At 41.9% G+C, this 18,044-nt stretch overlaps 1 protein-coding gene across 7 annotated transcripts in view; it reads left to right on the top strand.

Moving 5' to 3' along the window:
- Positions 1-18,044, top strand: part of ANKS1A (ankyrin repeat and sterile alpha motif domain containing 1A) — a 253,183-nt gene that overhangs the window by 188,572 nt on the left and 46,567 nt on the right. The gene's annotated exons all lie outside the window — the stretch shown is intronic.

Below are 18,044 nucleotides of genomic sequence, written 5' to 3' on the forward strand. Positions count from 1 at the left end.
AATAAAACAAGAATGTTTCTTGCAAGTTCTGCATGGAATCTGGAAGGTCAGTGCTTTGCCTGGGAAATATCTAGAGATACCTTCAGAAACTGGGCCTCTCAGAAACACAGAGCATGTTCTCATTAGTGACTGCCCTTCACAGGTGGCTGCCCCATCTTCCTCCGCTTGCATCCTCCTTTGCATTCAGAACAGGAAAGCTGTTAGCACAAGGTTCATTTAAAACCCCAGTTGAGGAGGTTATCATAGCATCCTTAATTCTAGTAAGCAGCTCTGGTTTTCCCTTCAGTATTTGGAATGATTAAATGTCATAATATATCAAGGGACTACCAATTATGAACATGGATTTTGTGCTGTTACATCCTTTGGTTGGTATTGGGCATAATACTAACCTACTCATGGCAGCACCTGTAAATGGGATGTTAGTCAAATTGGAATTGGACTTTCACCAGCCAGAAGGGTGCCAGAGCCAGGACTGCTGCCAAGGATTCACCTGCCCTGTCCTGATCGGGCCCATTGGAGCAGCTGGGGTCTTATATTTCACATCATGCTGCCCAGCCAGGCAGCTATGCAGAATATTTTTGTCTTGAACCATAATGCTGCTTTGATTTATTGTAAAACCTCAGAGCTGGAAGTTGCTCTAAATATGAGTTATCTCACTTACAGGTTAGGAAACTGAAGCACATAGAGGATGTGACTTACCTACAGGCTAACAAGACCCTTTGACAGTGCCCAAACCTCTGATGCCTAGCAAGGGCTTTGTCACAGAGTGAGCTCTCAGTACACACTTGTTGAATAAATGAGCAAACTCAGGTCTTCTGGTATTTGTTTAAGTACCAGAGTTAATTTGGGATTTAAGTTGTCAACCAACCACATCTGATTTTGGTTCACTTAACTAATCTAGAGTATTAGAGGATTTTACCTCTTTTCTTAAAACACACAATACACAGAATGTTCAACCTTTCATGTAGCAAATGCCAACTGGAAAGTTCACCCTGTAGCTCTTCTTTCCCTCATTTATGGTACTTTAAAGCAGTGGTTTTCAAAGTGTGATTTGTAGACCAACAGCATCAGCTTCAAGTAAGACCTTGTTAGATATGCAAATTCTCGGCTCCTCCCCAGACCTGTTGAATTAGACACTCTGGGGGTGGGGCCCAGCAATCTTGAGTTTTAACCAGTCTTCCAGGTAATTTACATACATGCTGCAGTCAGCTTCAAAGACTAAATCCCAACATGCCCCCTCTAGTTGTGGACAGGCTGTGCAATGTGATCATCCAGTTATACACATACAAAAATCAAATGTGGGGTTGTATAAACAAGTAATAAAATAAAATTTAATGTAAGTTTTTGGCACATTTAATGTATCTGTGATAGTTATTGTGCTGGTTGCAATTAGGCAAATGAAAAGCAGTTCATATAAATGTCTGTAATGAGTATTCCACAGGCAAATCTAATTTTTATGGTTTTTATCCCTCTTAGCTTTCTAGTATCTAATTGTTGGTGATTTCTCTTATTGGACATGTGCACATTCTTTAGACAGCCACAGAGATAAACTCATTCATATTTGAAATTCTGGCTCTAACTTCCCAATTGTTGGGGTTTGCTATGGCCACCTGTCTTAGGTTGAGTCCCCACAAAAGCAACATTTAAATGCAAACAGTTTATTTGGAAGGTGATCCAAGAAAACTTTGGTAGGGGAGTGCAGGAATGAGAAGGAAAGGAAGTCAATGAAGTGTTTACCATCAAGCAGGTGACCACATTGGGACCTGCTGGAGAACTCTGGGAGATTCAAAGCAACCCCAGCTGAGGGTAGAGGAAGCTAAGCTATTTATTTACCTCCTCCAGTCAGTCACCAGGTATGAGCTCCTCCACTAGTGGGAGCAGGTAATCCCCTGGCACTTCTAGTCTACCCAGTGTACAGGCCTGGGGGGAAGGGACTCAGTTGTCCAGAGGAAACCCTCTAGAGAGTCTCAGGTGTTTGCAGTAAGAAACCACTTGGCAGGCACTGAAATGGTGAGTGCTGAGAGGTAAGACAGCATCAATTTCGCCACCCAAGCAGTGATCCCAAAATGAGGCTTCTCAAGCTTCCTTGTCTACAACCCTCCCTACCACCTAGGATGTCTTTGAGGAGCGCACTACTTGTTCTGTGCATCCCTCTTGCACTTGTCAGAAAGGACCTACTCCTGAGTTCCAGTTCTAAAGGAGTGTGGGCAGCCGATGCTCAGGACTCTGGGAGCCAAGGGTGTTAGCAGGAGGCAGGGAGGAAAAGTGCTCTAAGAAGGGACTGTGGATTCCAGAGTCTCTGATAGGGAGAGGCCATGGTAGAATAAATGAAAAACCTGGGACATGTAAATAGTCGGCGTCAGGTTTCTTTGCTCTGGCGGAGGGAAAAAGAAATGCAGAGGATTCTAGGCACTGGAAAAAGGAGCTGAAGGCAGAAGAGAAATTTCTTGCAGCAGAGCCCTACATAGTCTTTTTTTGCCCAGCCCCAAACAGCATTCTCACCCTGTCTTACTTTTGTCTTCTAGTCTCTCCAGGCTTCAGAGAGCTGTCACCAAGCTGGGAAGAAAGGGAGCTTTATGCCAGACCTCCCTTTGAATGTATCCATTGGCAAATTGTGTTTGCTAGCCAGACTGGTGAGGATGGAGGAACTGGAGTCTTGCTTTCTTACTAATAAGATAGTCCTCAACACAGTTCTGATCTGCCCATAATGAAAGGAGAGAATGAAAAACAGTAAAGAGTTGTCTTTGTGGTGTTGGTGTTGGTATTTGGTTGCCAATTGCCTTGGCTCTGATTATGTCCATCCTTTTTGTACTGTAGTTGTCCTTTCTTTTATAAAACAAGGAGGACAGTTTTCGTGTTAATTTTTCTATTTTTCAAACTTTTAATTTTGAAATAATTATAGCTGCACAAGAGGTTGCATAAATAGTAGAGAAAGGCTCCATGTATATTCACCCAGTTTCTGCCGATGGTAGTATATCACATAACTTTAATTTAATATCAGAACCAGGAAATTGACATTGGTACAATCTATGGATTTCAAATTTCACAAGTTCTACATGCGCTTATGTGTATGTGTTCTGTGCAGTTTTGTCAGGTGCGAATTCATGTAGCCACCACCACAATCAAGATGCAGAACTGTTCTTTCACCTCAAAGATCTTGTTAAACTTTTTAAATTTATTTATTAATTTAAAAAAATTTAACAAATGAACTAAAACATCAACATATATAATCAGTAATTCACAATATCATCACTTAGTTGCATATTCATCATTTCTTGGAACATTTGCATCAATTCAGAATTGTTAAATTTTAAGTCCTTATTTCCCTTGATGGAAAGTTGGCAACTTTTAACATTCCCATTACTTCCAATTTGGGGAGGGGGCACCAGCCCACAAAATTACCAGGTTTCCAGGTTTAAGAATGACTACCCTTGTACCCCACTGTTGAAGCAAGGCAGCACAGTGTTCTTCACAGAAGCCATTCTCCCAAGAGAGGCAAGTATGTGTTTCTGCCCAAGGATGTGGAAAAAGAAGGGTCCTTTTCTTTCAGGCTTCAGCCCTCTAGAGGGGCTGCTCCATATTTTGCCACTTCCCCAACTGCAAAATAAGTACAGTATCTCAGTAGAGAGGAAAGAAGCCAAAGTTTAGTCCCTGAAGTGTCAGCCTCATTGCTTTATGTTAGTTAACTTAACTTACTTAGTCTTAACTCTCTGAGTCTTAGTTCCTTCACCTATCAAAACTGAGAGATGGAGTGGGCAATGGCGGCGCAGTGGCAGAGTTCTTGCCTGCTGTGCAAGCGACCTGGATTCGATTCCTGGTGCCTGCCCATGTAAAAAAAAAAAAAAAAAAACTGAGAGATGCCACTGGTATCTCTCAGGCCCCTGCTAGCTAAATCTGTGGCTTCCTGCCTCCTCTGGCCCTCACATTTCTGGCCTCCTTTTCCACCGACATGTTGGTAAGATACCAAGGACTGAGTCTGTTGGTCTGTGTGCCAGTGGTACTCACTTATTTCTACGCTGGGAACAAAGTGGGAAAAAAAGAGGTTAGAGGTTATGTACTTCACAGTTTTGACTAGAGCCATTCTGTTTATTTTCAGCCATGTAGAAACATAGCTGAGATCCTAATGCGTGTACATACAGACATACACACAGCCTATGCTCAGAGATGTTTGAGAAAAACAAATCTCTTATTGATCATGTGAGTACAATGCTTCCTCCAGTCCAAACTTCTGTTCTCCCTATACCAGTTCATTTATTGTTCAAGCATCTGATTCCATTAGAGGTCGAATCTTAGAAGACAAGATTCTTGAACCCTGGTTAACAATGGAGCTGGGAGGGGAAAGCCTAATCTGGGACCCCAGACCTTCTCCAAGGAGTCCAGCAAGCTTCCCTATCACCCCTTTCTTCTCTCCTGTAGACCTCAGGTTGGTACACCTGTTAAGAATGCCTGCACCACCCCTTTCTCTTATCCCAGGAACTCTATGAGGAAAAGACAATGTTCCAGTATTTCCCTAGTTTTACTGTATCTTAAATAAGTGCACAGTCTTCTTTTAAGTTTTTATTGTTTGTTGAACAAAAAATTGTGAAACTGAGAGGCTGGAAGAAATAGCCAATAAATAGCCAAAAATGGGGATGTTATAAAGTAATGAGAAATATTAAACGAATAGTTGTCCTGGGTCTTATTCAAATGTTAATAAACTAGGTCTTTCCTTGGATTCTCTGATTCAGCTTCCCTCTAGATGTTGTCTTGAGGTTGTAGTTCCTACTCCTTTTCTGAAGGGTGCTACCTCCGAAGTACACACACACAAACCCCTTGAGAACAGTTCTTAGTAGTAATAAATGCTTGCAAAACAATTGAGAGTGCACTGTGGGCTGGAATTTTCATTCAGTCTAAGGCTGATGCTAGACTTTGTAGGGTGAGTAGCCTAGGGTTTTCCAACGCAAAGATTTCATGGAGTGGAGAGATCAGCATGACCATTTTTTCTACCTTTCCCTCCCTGTATACTGCTTTTCTTGATGTTCTTCCTGAACATATCCATTCTCTTTAATTGCAACTTGCAAGACTCCCTTGCCAACAGTCCCAAGAGTATAAATCCACAGGGGCTATCCAGGACAGGCAGTCTTACTGCAATTGTTTTGAAAGACTGTGTTCTTTCTAGTTATCCAATGTGATTGTATACTTTAACATGAAGTTTATCTCACAACTGTTGCAAGTGTTTGTTGCTCTCCCTTGACCAGTGCTCTTTCTTCAGGTGCTGGATTCTTTCCTTGGTCTTCCATTTACTCACAAGCTAAAAGGAGATCCTTTCCTTGAGCAATGATTTCAGAACCTAATGGGTTACTTCAGGGACACCAAGTTCTGCTCCTGTCCTGGTGGTCAATATGACATAGATGGTAAACGCTAAACAAAAAAAGAGGATGGTAACCTCTCAATTCAGGAGAGAGGAGCAGAGAAGTAGAAGGTGATCCAGGAAGTATATGTTGAGGCTTTAGTGTGTCACTCATGTTCTATTTCTTAAATCAGGTAATAAATATGAGGGTGGGTCATTTATTATTATTATTGAAATAATATAAAATATTATCTTTGGAATTTAAGCATACTTCATTTTTTAAAATAGGAAAGAATAGTTCCTTGTGGTTGGCATCAGAGCAGGGTTGATACAGGAGGATGTTGACATAGGGACATAGCAATGAGGATCAAGTTGGAGAGAATTTTAGTTGGGAAGATACCACCCATCTGCTGAGAAAGTCACCTCTTTGTCTTCTCTTTGTCTCTCCCATTTCTTCTTCAGGGCAATCTCAAATCCAAGCAAGATGTGTGTCTTAAACAAATACTTCCCCTTCCCTAAGAATGAGATAGGGCGTAATCACTTTAAAAGCTCTTTGTGTGTTTTCCCACTGGGTATTGACAAAGCCTGCCAGGACTCAGTTCCTGCTCGGAGCACCAGGGGGAAATACAAAAGAAAGAAACTGAAGAGGTGTGGTGGTGCGAATATTGCAAAGGACCAGGAACCATCCTCGGACGATATTTATGTGAGCATGCTTGCATTATTTTGATACAGGCTGACTGCCTCTGACCCCAGGGGCTCTAAAACAGAAACTTTAGATGCGGTTGGTCCAAAAGGGTGCTGCATTTGCACCAGCACTTATCGAAAGTTTGCTGTGTGCCAACCTCTCTACTTGCATTATTGTATCTAATCCTACACAGTACTGAGAATCAGGTATTATCATCCCTGTTTACAGACATGATTCAGGTAGGTTATGTATTTTGCCAAAGGGAAAAAGCCTTGCTCAGTCTCTGAAGACTTTTTTGACATTAGACCACATATGTCATTAAAGGGCACAAATGACTGAGCTGGGCCTGGAAGAAATTATAGGATATGGATTTGGGTGGCTGCAGAAGAGGCCAAGGCCTGCCTGGCTCAGGTTTGGGGACCTCAGGGAACAGCAGGAATCTAGGTTGGGTAGGTACAGTGAGGTAAGTGTGGGCAGTCAGGGACAAGCGTCTCCAGTGCACTGTGGTCAACACTCTCGAGCTCTGTTTTCCTACTCAGAGAATACTCATCTTCCATGTACCTGTCACTCCCATGAAGTAGTTCCATGTATCTTATCCTGCCATGATTATATTTGGGGAGCGTGCCGATGCCATTTCCATCATTTTTGGTACCCCCTGACCTGGCTGGGTGTCACAGACTAGTTCCTAGCTCAGGCTCTTTCTTTAAGATAACCTCTGATGTCCTTGAGCTTCAGAATATGGCTGTGAGACTCAGAGGACTCCAGTTGCTTTTGCCTACCCACCTGCCAAGGCTTCTCAGAAGGTGGGGAGGTGGGGGGGTGCCAGTCTTTGTTAACTTAGTAACCCTCTGTCTCCATGTACCCAGTTTGAGATCTGTGTGGGCTGAGGGTAGTTTCTATCCCCCATCTGTTCTGTACAGATGAATGGAAGCTGTCATTTTAACTTGCATTAACTAGCCTCTGAGTTGATAGAATACCAGAGTCCATGACTTGCTAATGCCTTTGATCTGTAGCCATTGGACCACCAGGCCCTGGCTGGTTGGTCCTGAACAGCTGTACTGATCAGTGAAAGCAGAAGGCATTGTTCAAACAGGAACTGTGAAGAGGAAGAAAGGAGGGCTGAAATTATGCTGGGAGTCATCTGAGTTATTAATCCAACCTCAGTGGAGAGGCTTTTTAGGAAAAAACAGACAAGCATTCTGCTTCTCTGAGAGCTTTGATATTTTTGATGATGCCAGTGGTTTGAGAATTACCTGTGTGGTATTGACAGTGTGAGTGTTTGTCAGGCCCTTCACCCCACTCCCCCAGCTGCTTTCCATATGTAGGACTATTATAGTAGATAGATGTGGAGCCAGGGCCTTTTCTTTTGGTACGGATTTGCTAGTTTGGGGCTCTCTGTCCTCTTTTTTAAATATTACCCATATCCATAATACATCACTGACTAAAATTTGCAATTTGAGTTTCCTAAAAGTAAAGTAAGAATTTAGTCACTTGTGATGCAGTCTGAGTACAGAGTCCTTTTAGAATATTTTACACTTTATTTCTCTAACCATGCTTAATTTGATAGCACATTTTTAAAAATGATTCCGTAACCGAGTCTCTTCAAAGCATCTACAGCTCTCTTTTTAATTATGTATATATTTTCTTTTTATTAATTGCTTATGTTTTTTATTGTGACATATACAAAAAAGCAATAAACCACATAGTACATTGTAACAGGTAGTTATAGAACAGATTTCAGAGTTTGGTATGGGTTAACAGTTCCACAATTTTAGTTTTTTCCTTCTAGCTGCTCCAAGACATTGGAGACTGAAAGAAATATCAAGTTAATGATCAGCAGACAAACTCATTTGTTAGATCCTATCTTCTCTGTTAAAATTCCTCCTTCTCCTTTGATCCTTCTCCCAATCTTTAGGGGTATTTGTGCTATGCCCATTCTAACTTTTTAATGTTGGAAAGAGGAATCAGTAATGTGGGGATGGAACTGGTTGATGTTCTTGGAGAGGCTGGCCCCTCTGAATTTCAGGACTTACCTGGCCTAGGAACCCATCTGGAGTTTGTAGGTTTCTGGAAAGTAATCTTAGTATGCAAATCTTTTATAGAATCTCAGATAAAGTCCCAGATGTTCTTTAGGATTGATAGGAATGGTTTTGATTGGGTTTTGGCAAACCCTGGTAATTGGCAATATCTAGCTGAAGCTAGCCTAAAAGTAACCTCCAAAATAGCCTCTTGTCTCTATTTGAACTCTCTTAGCCACTAATACCTTCTTTTGATACATTTCTTTTCCCCCCTTTTGGTCAGTAAGGCGTTGTCGACAGAAACATCTCTCTTTGTGCTTTTTTCATCATTCATGTAACGTTTAATTAAAATTTCTTTGCACATCAACAAATATAAGCTTCATAAACAGTTTAAACGGTTTTAGAAATGATCCCAGCTGATACGTGGTAAGTATAACACCCACCTCAGTGAAAACCGAAGACCTTGAGTGTGCTAAAGAGGATCCTGGCAGCTATAATCAAGGACAGTGTTGATACCATTTACTGTAGGAATAGGTGGTGTACAGTTAGCTAATTAGCAGATCATTTAACTGGAGGTCTTTAACAGACTTCCAAGGTAGGGGTTGTTATCCCTTTGCTACAGATAAACACACTGAGGCTAAGAGAGAACAAGTACTTTGCCCACAGTCACACTGCTAATAAGTAGCAGAGCTGATCCACAGACTTGATGACCTGCTGACCTGGACTGTGGGAGATGGTGTCAGCACCAGGGCCTCCAGCTCTCACCTCTACTTTTACAGAAAACATGCCTGGGTTGTGACTCTGCTCCCTCTCCTTCTCCCTATTTTAGCTTAGTCTTGGATCCTTGATGTTCTTACCCAGGAGCTGCCTTTTAGAAACAAGCGTCATCTTCCTCCCATGAAATGTTTTTCCTGAATGGAGAGGGAGCCTCCAGCTGAGTGTTCAGGAAGTGGGCTATTGTTCGTGAAGTATGTGGTAAACATTTTTTCCCACAAGGAAGCCCTGTCCCTCTGGTTCGTCCTTTAAAAAAAAAAACAGGGTTTGATTAACTTGTATTTTAAGTGGAATTCTGTTATTTGGGACCAGATAAATGTAAATCAGTACAAACCCTTTTTAATCTCTTTAAACTGAAATGAGCAAAGGAATAAGATTGTAGGATTGTGTGGCTTATTCGCCTGCCACCTGTGGTTTTACAGGGACTACAGATGTTTCTCGGGGTAAGAAAGGCTTACAGAACTTTGCCTGCTGAGCCACTGTAGCCCACCCAAAAAATAAATAACAGGAGGAACAAATGTTAAAATAAATTTAGTTTGAAATGCTAGTGATCAATGAAAGGGAGGGGTAAGGGGTATGGTAGGTATAAATTTTTCTTCTGTTTTCGTTTTCTTTCTTTTTCTGAATAGATGCAAATGTTCCAAGAAATGATCATGATGATGAATATGCAACTATGTGATGATATTGTGAATTACTGATTATATATGTAGAACGGAATGATCAAAATAGGAATGTTTGCGTTCGTTTGGTGTTTTTTGGTATTTAAAAAAATAAAATTTAAAAAATTTAAAAAAGGCTTACATCTGGTCAAGTGGGCTACAGAGTGAAAAGTAAATCACTATTAGGCTCAGCCTCATGATTCTAAGGACTTGATTAAGAAGGCTCCTTAGTACTTCCTGCTATGGCCCCCGGAGATGACAGAGACCAAAATTCCCTGGCAGTGGGAGCAAACAGCAGTTACCTTTGGAGGAGGAGAAGCTCTTACCATCTGTGCTCACACAGCAAGAACTTAGTCTTTACTTTAGGATAATGTCATTCAAGGAATAAATGTGTTCCAAATATTCCATGTTTTTAGGCAGTGCAGAGCTTGCTCAGATTGTGTCCTAATAAATTAAGTCCTCAGTAGAGTACTGTCTAGGAACCAAGCAATGCACTAGGTGACTTGTTCATAGTCTCAGCAGCTCTTTGTTGGAATCTTCATTTGAGAAAACCAAGACTCAGAGAAATCAAGTAATTTGCCCAAAACAATGATCCCAGGAGTGAGGCATTTTCTCACACTTTATAAGAAAAGAAATTAAAAGCTGGAGAAGGTAAGTAACTTATTTAAGAGTCCACAACTAATGAAGTGGCAGAACCAGAATTTGAACTCAGATTTGTTATTCCAAAGTCCTTGTTCTTTCCACCACAGTACACTACTTTTCAATGTTCTCAATCCCATGTATTTGAAGTTCTACTCTGCATTTTAATAGAGCAGAAGCTAGGTCCAAAGTAAGCTGAGTTAGATAGAAAATTAACCAGGCAATGGCACATATTTCTAGTGTTATGACCATGGATGTTATTTCATTTTTCTGACATTTGAGTTTCTCTTCTTTAAAGTGAGAAGAATCCTCTCTCCCTCACAGGATGGTGGTGAGGATGGAGTGGAGAGCATTCAGCTGGTGTTCAGTGCAGGCAAGCTCTGTGGAGGTGGGGGAATCTGAAAGCACTCCACTGAAAGAACCTAGCCCTAGAACCTAGAACCTGGAAGGCTTGAGTTTTAACTTTGTTGATCAAAAGTACTTTCCAAAGAAAAGGGTACCTAACTTTGAGTATCTGAGTTCAATTTTCAGGAAATATGAGCTCCTGAAGTAAAAAGGGATGATTTAATAACCTTTCAACATAGTTTACATTTCTTTCCCTTAATTTCTTCAGTGTTCTGAGGGTTGATTTGTACCTAATTTTATTGATTTCAGGCTGCAGATGCATTATAGAGGATACAAAAGGATTCAACTAGACAAGTGTTCTAATGTACTGCTTACCATGCTAAAGATGTAGGGATCTATTTCTTTTGAGTCTAATTAGCATGAACCAGTTTCCCAGCATCTTCTCATCCCTGGGGAAAGTGATGATTGAGTTTTCAGGCTGTCGAGACTAGGTTGGCCTAGGTTCTGGAAGAGAGAAGTCCACACCACAACACAGAAGCAGTACTGAGAGCCCTGAACCCAGAAAGTTTTGGGGCAGGGAATAATGGTGAAGTCAGCTGTCCCACATTCCTTTCTCTGTTTCCTTTTGCTGTTGGGCATGTCTTTGCTTAATCACCTGGTGAGCAGAGTTCATTACAAATGATGCAAGTCAAACCAATGTTGATCTTAACAATTGATTGTTCTCTAAAAGATTTGATCCTGAGAGAAATTTTTTCCAACATTTTATTCTGAAAACTTTCAAACACACAGGAAACCTAAAAGACTTAAATATTGAATACCCATATATCCCATGTAGGTTCTACAATTAACATTTTACTATACTTCCTTTAACATATATATCCACCTATTCATCCACCTTTCTACTTATCCATCTTATTTTTTGATGAATTTCAAAGTAAAAAAAAATTTTTTTTACATTTCTTCCCTAAAAACCTCAACGTGCATATCATTCACTAAGGTTCAATATTTGTTTATAATTTGTTTCATTTGGGGAGGTAATAAAATTTATACAAAGTGAGATACATAAATCTTTAATCTCCCTTTCTATGAGTTTTGAAAAATGTATACCCTTGTGTAACCCAAATTCCTGTCAAAGCCAAAGCATTAACATTACCCCAAAAAAGTTCCCTTATGCCCCTTCCCAGTCAATCCTGACACCCATCCCCAAACCAACTGCCCTTCTGATATCTTTCCACAATAGAATAGTTTTACCTGTTCTAGAAATCTGTATAAAAGGAATCATGCAGTATGTGCTCTTTTTTTTTTTCTTTTCTTTTCTTTTTTGCATGGGAAGGCACCAGGAATCAAACCTTGGTCTCCAGCAAGGCAGGCGAGAACTCTGCCTGCTTAGCCATGTGGCCCACCCAGTATGTGCTCTTTTGTGTAATGCTTATCTGAAAGATTTTAGCTAGTACCTGAAAATGAGGTTTGGGACTCTGTCAAATTTGTTTATCCAACTTTTCCCTACCTCACAAATTCAGAGGTAATAATAGTAGAGAGACAAATTGCAGGAAATCTCAGGGCAGCTGATGCATACTGATAGTGCATTTGTATAAAGTATATACAATTTTTATTTACATCTTTTTTTTATTATTTCTTAAGTATATGTAATTTGATGCTCAGAATTCTATATCCGACTCCTCTGCTTCCCTAAATATTACCAGATGGTGTTTCTCTGCAGCATCTGAGGATTCATTGGATATAGGGCCCTTTTCCCTGTCCACACTGCTGAGGAAATCGATTCTGACTGGGAGCTGGTTTTGTCTATAGCCAGGCTAACTATGCAGAGCACTATAATGAAATTCGGGTTTTAAAAGAATAGGAGCAAGGGGAGGTTACTTGGAGGCTGGTGGTGGTAAAAGAGGGACCAAGAGGCAAATTACCCAGATTGTTAAAATAACTGCAGCCTTTCTGAGGTTTGATGCTTCCTTCCCGCTTACAGTCCCTCCCATCCAACCCAAAAAAAGCCTTGTTCTGGGTAGGATGTAGATTGTATAAATTGGACTAAAACCTAAATGCATAATCCTCATTAATCTTTTAGATTCTTGCTCCACTTATTAAAGCCAGTATTTGGCACATAACCCAAAGTTATGAGGCAAGCAGTAATAAAGTTAATTGGAATCTAGGTCCTCCAACATTTTTTCCTCTTTCAGCATTTTCTTGGGGCTTTGAGTTAAAGATTGCTTTTATAGGAGGCTTTTCTACTCTGAAAAGGTCATTTGGCCAATATTTGTTTACATTTAGGATTCCCTTCTTGTCGAGTTTTAGATTTGAGGCTTGAGCATCTCTGGGTCTGGAAAAAGGCCAGCTGCTAATTGCAGGGTGTGAGATAATTTGAGGAGCAAGGCCTGGGAATCAGCAACCTAGGGAGATAGGGGAAAGCTGAAAATGAGGAGGGACCGAGGGGAGTCAAGAAATGAGAGCATTGATTAGCTGTCCTCTCTCCACCACTCTAACCTGGGGACAAGCATACCAGCTGGCTTTTGATTTGTTCCTTTGTCAGTCCTCAGAAGGACAAAGCATTTTTGAAACTAAGCAGCTCCGTTGTCTGGTAGACAAGTTGGGGAGAGGGAAGCGGGGAACTTTGAGAGAAAAGATGATGTAAAGAGGATTTAAGTGGAAGGTTACAATAATATATATGCTAACAGTCTGAGTGCCCTCCGGCCCCCACCCCCAACCATGATGAGACAGATAAAGCAGGGACTAACTGCCTGCTCTGTGAAAAAGAAGTTATTCACCCTTAGTGGAACAGTAGTGTCTATCTCAGGAAGGACAGCCCTGAGCCCACGGGCAGATATTTATTCGTTCCCTGCCATCTTTCCCCCTCCCTCCCACCCTGTCCTCTCCTAACAGCGGTTGACAAGGTTAGAAAATCAGGACAAATAATTTACTTCAATCCACCTTGTCTTTCTTGAGGCCTCCTACCGTCTGAAGGGAGAGGAAAAAAAATAACCCAGACCTCGGTCACTGACCCCTTTTTAAATGTAGGTCTGGAATCAAAATCACTCTAGGCCAAGAGTCTCTCTGCTGCTAAGAGGCAAAAGACAGAGAAGGTGGTGAAGTCTTATGTGGTTTCTGGGTCTAGAAGTGCAGTTTTCAGCAATCTGTAGAGTTCCTTGCATAGCCTGAGGAGCCAGTTTTGATGTCAGCAATCCCCTCACGGGATGGGCATGGAACACCTGATGAGGTGGATGTTTTGCACCTAGTTAGTTAAGGTGCAGTTCCTTAACCCCAAGCTCCTGGGAGGGGAGAGCACTGTTCAAGCAAGCCCATCAAGCCAGAAGAAAGAGTCCACCACGTGGTCCCTCTGCAGGAAGCAGAAATTCCCCAGGGAGCAGGCTTGGCTTACTCTTGGCACTCACCCCAGGTGGGAGCAGTGCTAGCCTCAGGGAATTTGGGAGCTGCCCATGGAGTGGGCTTCAGGTTCCCCACCACAAAAATGGGGATGATATGTATGCTTTGCAGTGAGTTGCATGGTGTGGGATACACAGGACAACAGTCCTGTGCTGGCAACCCAGGAGAATGGGAAAAGATAAAATGAGAAGGGAAGGGGAATTTGAGAATCCAGACTGGGGTCCAAAAGTGAGAGTTTTGGCTGCCTTTCCTGTCTTTCTGTATTAGTGAGGTGACTAGCATGCCATAGGCATTTCACAAATGGTAGCTGCCTTATTCCTCTCTGAGCCAAGACACCAGGTGGGATCTAAGAACACAGCATGAAATAGGATCCCTACCTTTAATGATCCGATAATGTCTCTGGTATACACTATAAAATAGTTAATAGGGAAGTAACAGTGCAAAGCAGAGTGTGTTTCTAGGCCAATAAAGCAAAAATTTTAGGGTGCAGCAGAGGCCCAAGTAGATTAGTGTGTATTTCCCAACTAGTAGAAGAGTCCTAGGGAGCTGATGGCTCCCAGCAGGAGAAAGACAGTTTAGGATGGGGGTAGGAAGTGTCTGATCTCTGGGATCCACTTCCATGGCTGGCAAATTACAGAAACATCTCCCCTCATGTTCCCCATTGCACCAAAAGAAGGCACAATAAAGATGATCCTTTTCCTTCCTCCCCTAAATGAGACCCCCACTTCTAGGTGTTTTGACCAGACTGATTCCTCCTGTCCTGAAATGTGGGCACAAACGGGAGCACAACCCCATTGTTGTGCCTGAGCACAACCATGGCTATTAGCCCGTACCACCTCCTGGAAGGGAGGTTTTACGCAAAACTTGAAGCCACAATGTACCCAGGACTTTTGAAGCTTGTGCTATGTCTCCTGACTGTCTGTGACCTGGCCCACAGAAGGCCCAGTTAATACTTGTGGAAGTATTTCTTTCCACTGAATAGACTAGTGTAATCGGAGTTGCTCCTAGGACCCAGGTTATAAGAATGGGGATTGGAGGCCCTCTCCATCTGGAATACCTTCTCTGCTGCCAGCCTGTGGACAGCCACGAGCTTGTACTCTAAGAAGCAGATGTCAGAGGGCCTGAGCAGCAGTACTGCTAGTGTTGGCTTTGATTTTGTTTTCAGCCATGTGTGGAAAACGTTTTGTACTGCCCTATAGGAAAAAGTCCAAGTAGATTATCCTGAATGCTTTCTGAAAATGGAATATTTCCAAACATTTTTTGAAATCAAGAGTTGATTATGATGATAACTTTCAGGGCCTTCCTTATCTTAACAAACACAAATATGATTTCTCTATCATAGTTCATGCAAATACGTTCATCTCCCATCTCTTCAAAAATAACAGAAAAAGTAGAGAATATTGAACTCTCCCCTTCCATTATGTTCCACGTGCCTCTTCCTTTTCTGAAATGCAGAACTGTTTCTGGGAAAGTGCCTAATGAGACTTTTTTTAACTGAAGCCTAAATAGTTAAAATAAATGAAGTGTGTAGGTCAGAATGGTGTCTGTTTTTTCTGAACACTCTTTGGGACCTGACTGAAATAACCTTATTTCCTATCTGCTGGCCTGGGCCACAGCCTAGATGGCTCTGTGCTTGGGTGCCAGGGTTTGAATCTCCTCAGCTTGACCCAGCTATGGCAATTCACAGAGTGAGACATATTTTCTAGTCCGTTTGAAATAGTTCTGAGAACATCCATTAGCATTTCCCAGCTGGGCTGCAGCCTGGAGCGACTCAAGATACTCACCCAGGAGTAGGCTGTGGAGACCTGGGCTTCTCTTGGCCTTTCATAGTTGAAGTGAGGGTGATTCCCAGGGCCAACCCAAAGAAGCAGAGCAAAGAAGCAGTGGGGATTTTCACTTTGATTTCAAAAGGCCATTTGGTAAAAATCTCATGAATTGTACAGCAGGAGACTATTGATTGGGTAGGCCAGCTGGGGAGTTGGGCATTAGATGATCATAATAATAATGAAATGCATAATGTAGATGACTTCACTTTATTTCAGAGTATACCTTTGAGTCAGTCCTCCACTTTAGCTCTTTCCACCCTTGGCATTCTCCATGGTTTTGGCAAACCAGCTTTTTCATTACTGGCACTAAATACATGGAACCTATATTTTTATTTATTTATTCATTTATTCATTCACTCAACCAGTATATGTTTCTTTAACCATGAGCCCGGCCTAGGTGAGGCTATAAATGGCACATAAACCTTGCTTGAGTCCAACCTTCATGGTGCTTGCAGTGGTGATTCTTCCCACATGCACCCCCTTGGCCCTAGAGGAGGTTGGTGGGGCCGTTCCAGGAATGAAGTCCCCCCCCCAGGTAGGAAAAAGTTTCCTTACCTCAGGTTCCCTGTTCCTCTCCTATAAATGTTGTTGAAAAGGAAAAAGAAGACTAATCAGCAGATATCAGTTGAGTACCTGCTCTGTGCTTAGCTTTGAGACTTTTGTAATCTGATTGCATAAACCAGGCTTTGAATCCTAACATTGACTGATTTATTGCCAGGTTGTCCCTGCTACTAATATAAGATTCTGTGCCTGGAAAAACTCTCACAAAATATCCCACAGATAGACTTGCACATATGTGCAAAGATGTGTTTGTAGAACAGTATTCATTGTAGCAAGGTTTCAGAATAAGAAAAGATTAGAAACTGCATGTATCCCTCAATAGGGACTGGTTAAATAAATTATGATATAACCATATACCAGATGACTATACTTCATCCATGTAAAAAGAAAAATTTTTTTTAAAGAATGCTCTTTATGAACTGCGGGAAGAACTTCAAGATGTATTATTAAATGATAAAAACAAGATGCAGAACAGCGTGTTCACTTATATGTGAATAGAATAGATCTAGAAGGTAGTAAGAAACTGGCTGTACTGGCTGCCTTCAGAGGGGAACTTAGCAGCTAGGAAACAGGACAGGAGGGAGACTTTTCTCTGAATAGCCTTTTGTATCTTTTGGATTTTGAATTATGTCTATGTATAACACTTTTCAAAATGTACGTCTATGTTAAAATATTTAAAACTGTAAAATAGATTGTACTAGGCTAGAGCACTCAGGATAGCAGAAGGGAAAAGGAAAGCAAATAACCTTTTATTGAGCATCTACTGTCAATTAGATGCTTTACATACATGATATCTTTTATTCCACACAACCCTGTATGAAAGGCAGTATCTATCCCCGTTTTTATAGATTTAAAACTGAAGTTTTGGGAGTGTTAAGGTATTTGACTGTGGTGCCACAGTTAATTAAGGAAGTCTGTCTGGGTTCTTTTGAAATAGGCAGGGCCAAAGTAAGTGAAGGATTGAAGGTGGGGGGTCAGGGGCAGTATCTTCTTAAAAGGCATTGTAGCCAATCAGGTCAGGATTAAAGTAATTCAGAACAACAACAACAAAAAAGGCAGTGTAGACCTACTCCAGTGCCGCCCACCCCTGTTTTGATTTCTCTCTCTGGGCTGCTGGTCCAGTAGGTATTGACACACCCTTAGTTTACTCTCCAGATCAGATTTGTTGTGTTTCCCTTTGCTTTTGCTGAGCTCAGGGTTGGATGGAGTTCACAGATTACATTAACAGGCAATCAGGTGACAGCTGGAGATGGCAGTCATTTCTGTGGCTGGAGAACACCGCCCCAAGCTCATGGCTGCAGGGGAGAGGTGGTGTTTGCTCTGTGCTCTTCGTGCTGGGTGTCAAGTGTGCTGCCTTTGTCTGCCAGCTGGCGGCTGGCTGGAGCCTGTTGTTTTTCTCCTTGTCAGACCAGGCTCCTTACTTGCACTTAGAGGAAAGCTCATCCAAGCCCTGGTACAAAAGGTTCCCTTTTCATTTCTTTGGAAAAAGAGCAGTAAATGAGCTCATTATCACAGCAACCCAAAAAGGAAGAAGAGGATAGGAAGAGAAGGTTGCCTCATTGTCAAGGCCTGATCTTACACTGACCGGGTTTCCTGGGGGAGTGGGGGTGGGGGGTGTGGGGTTGCAACAGGAGGGGACTTGGATCTAGCCCAGAGTAACCAAAGTCAGATGGCTGGGACGGGGTCCATACAGGGGGCAATGCTGCAGACATTTAGATGATTTGAGAACTGCTCGCTCTGCTGTGGTCCAGAGGAAGAGCAGGGGTCTGAGCCTCTAATTATGCCCTGAATCCAGACCTCTGTCCGTGACTGCTG

This window comes from Tamandua tetradactyla, chromosome 5, assembly GCF_023851605.1.
Source record: "Tamandua tetradactyla isolate mTamTet1 chromosome 5, mTamTet1.pri, whole genome shotgun sequence".
In the NCBI taxonomy this organism is placed as follows: domain Eukaryota; kingdom Metazoa; phylum Chordata; class Mammalia; order Pilosa; family Myrmecophagidae; genus Tamandua; species Tamandua tetradactyla.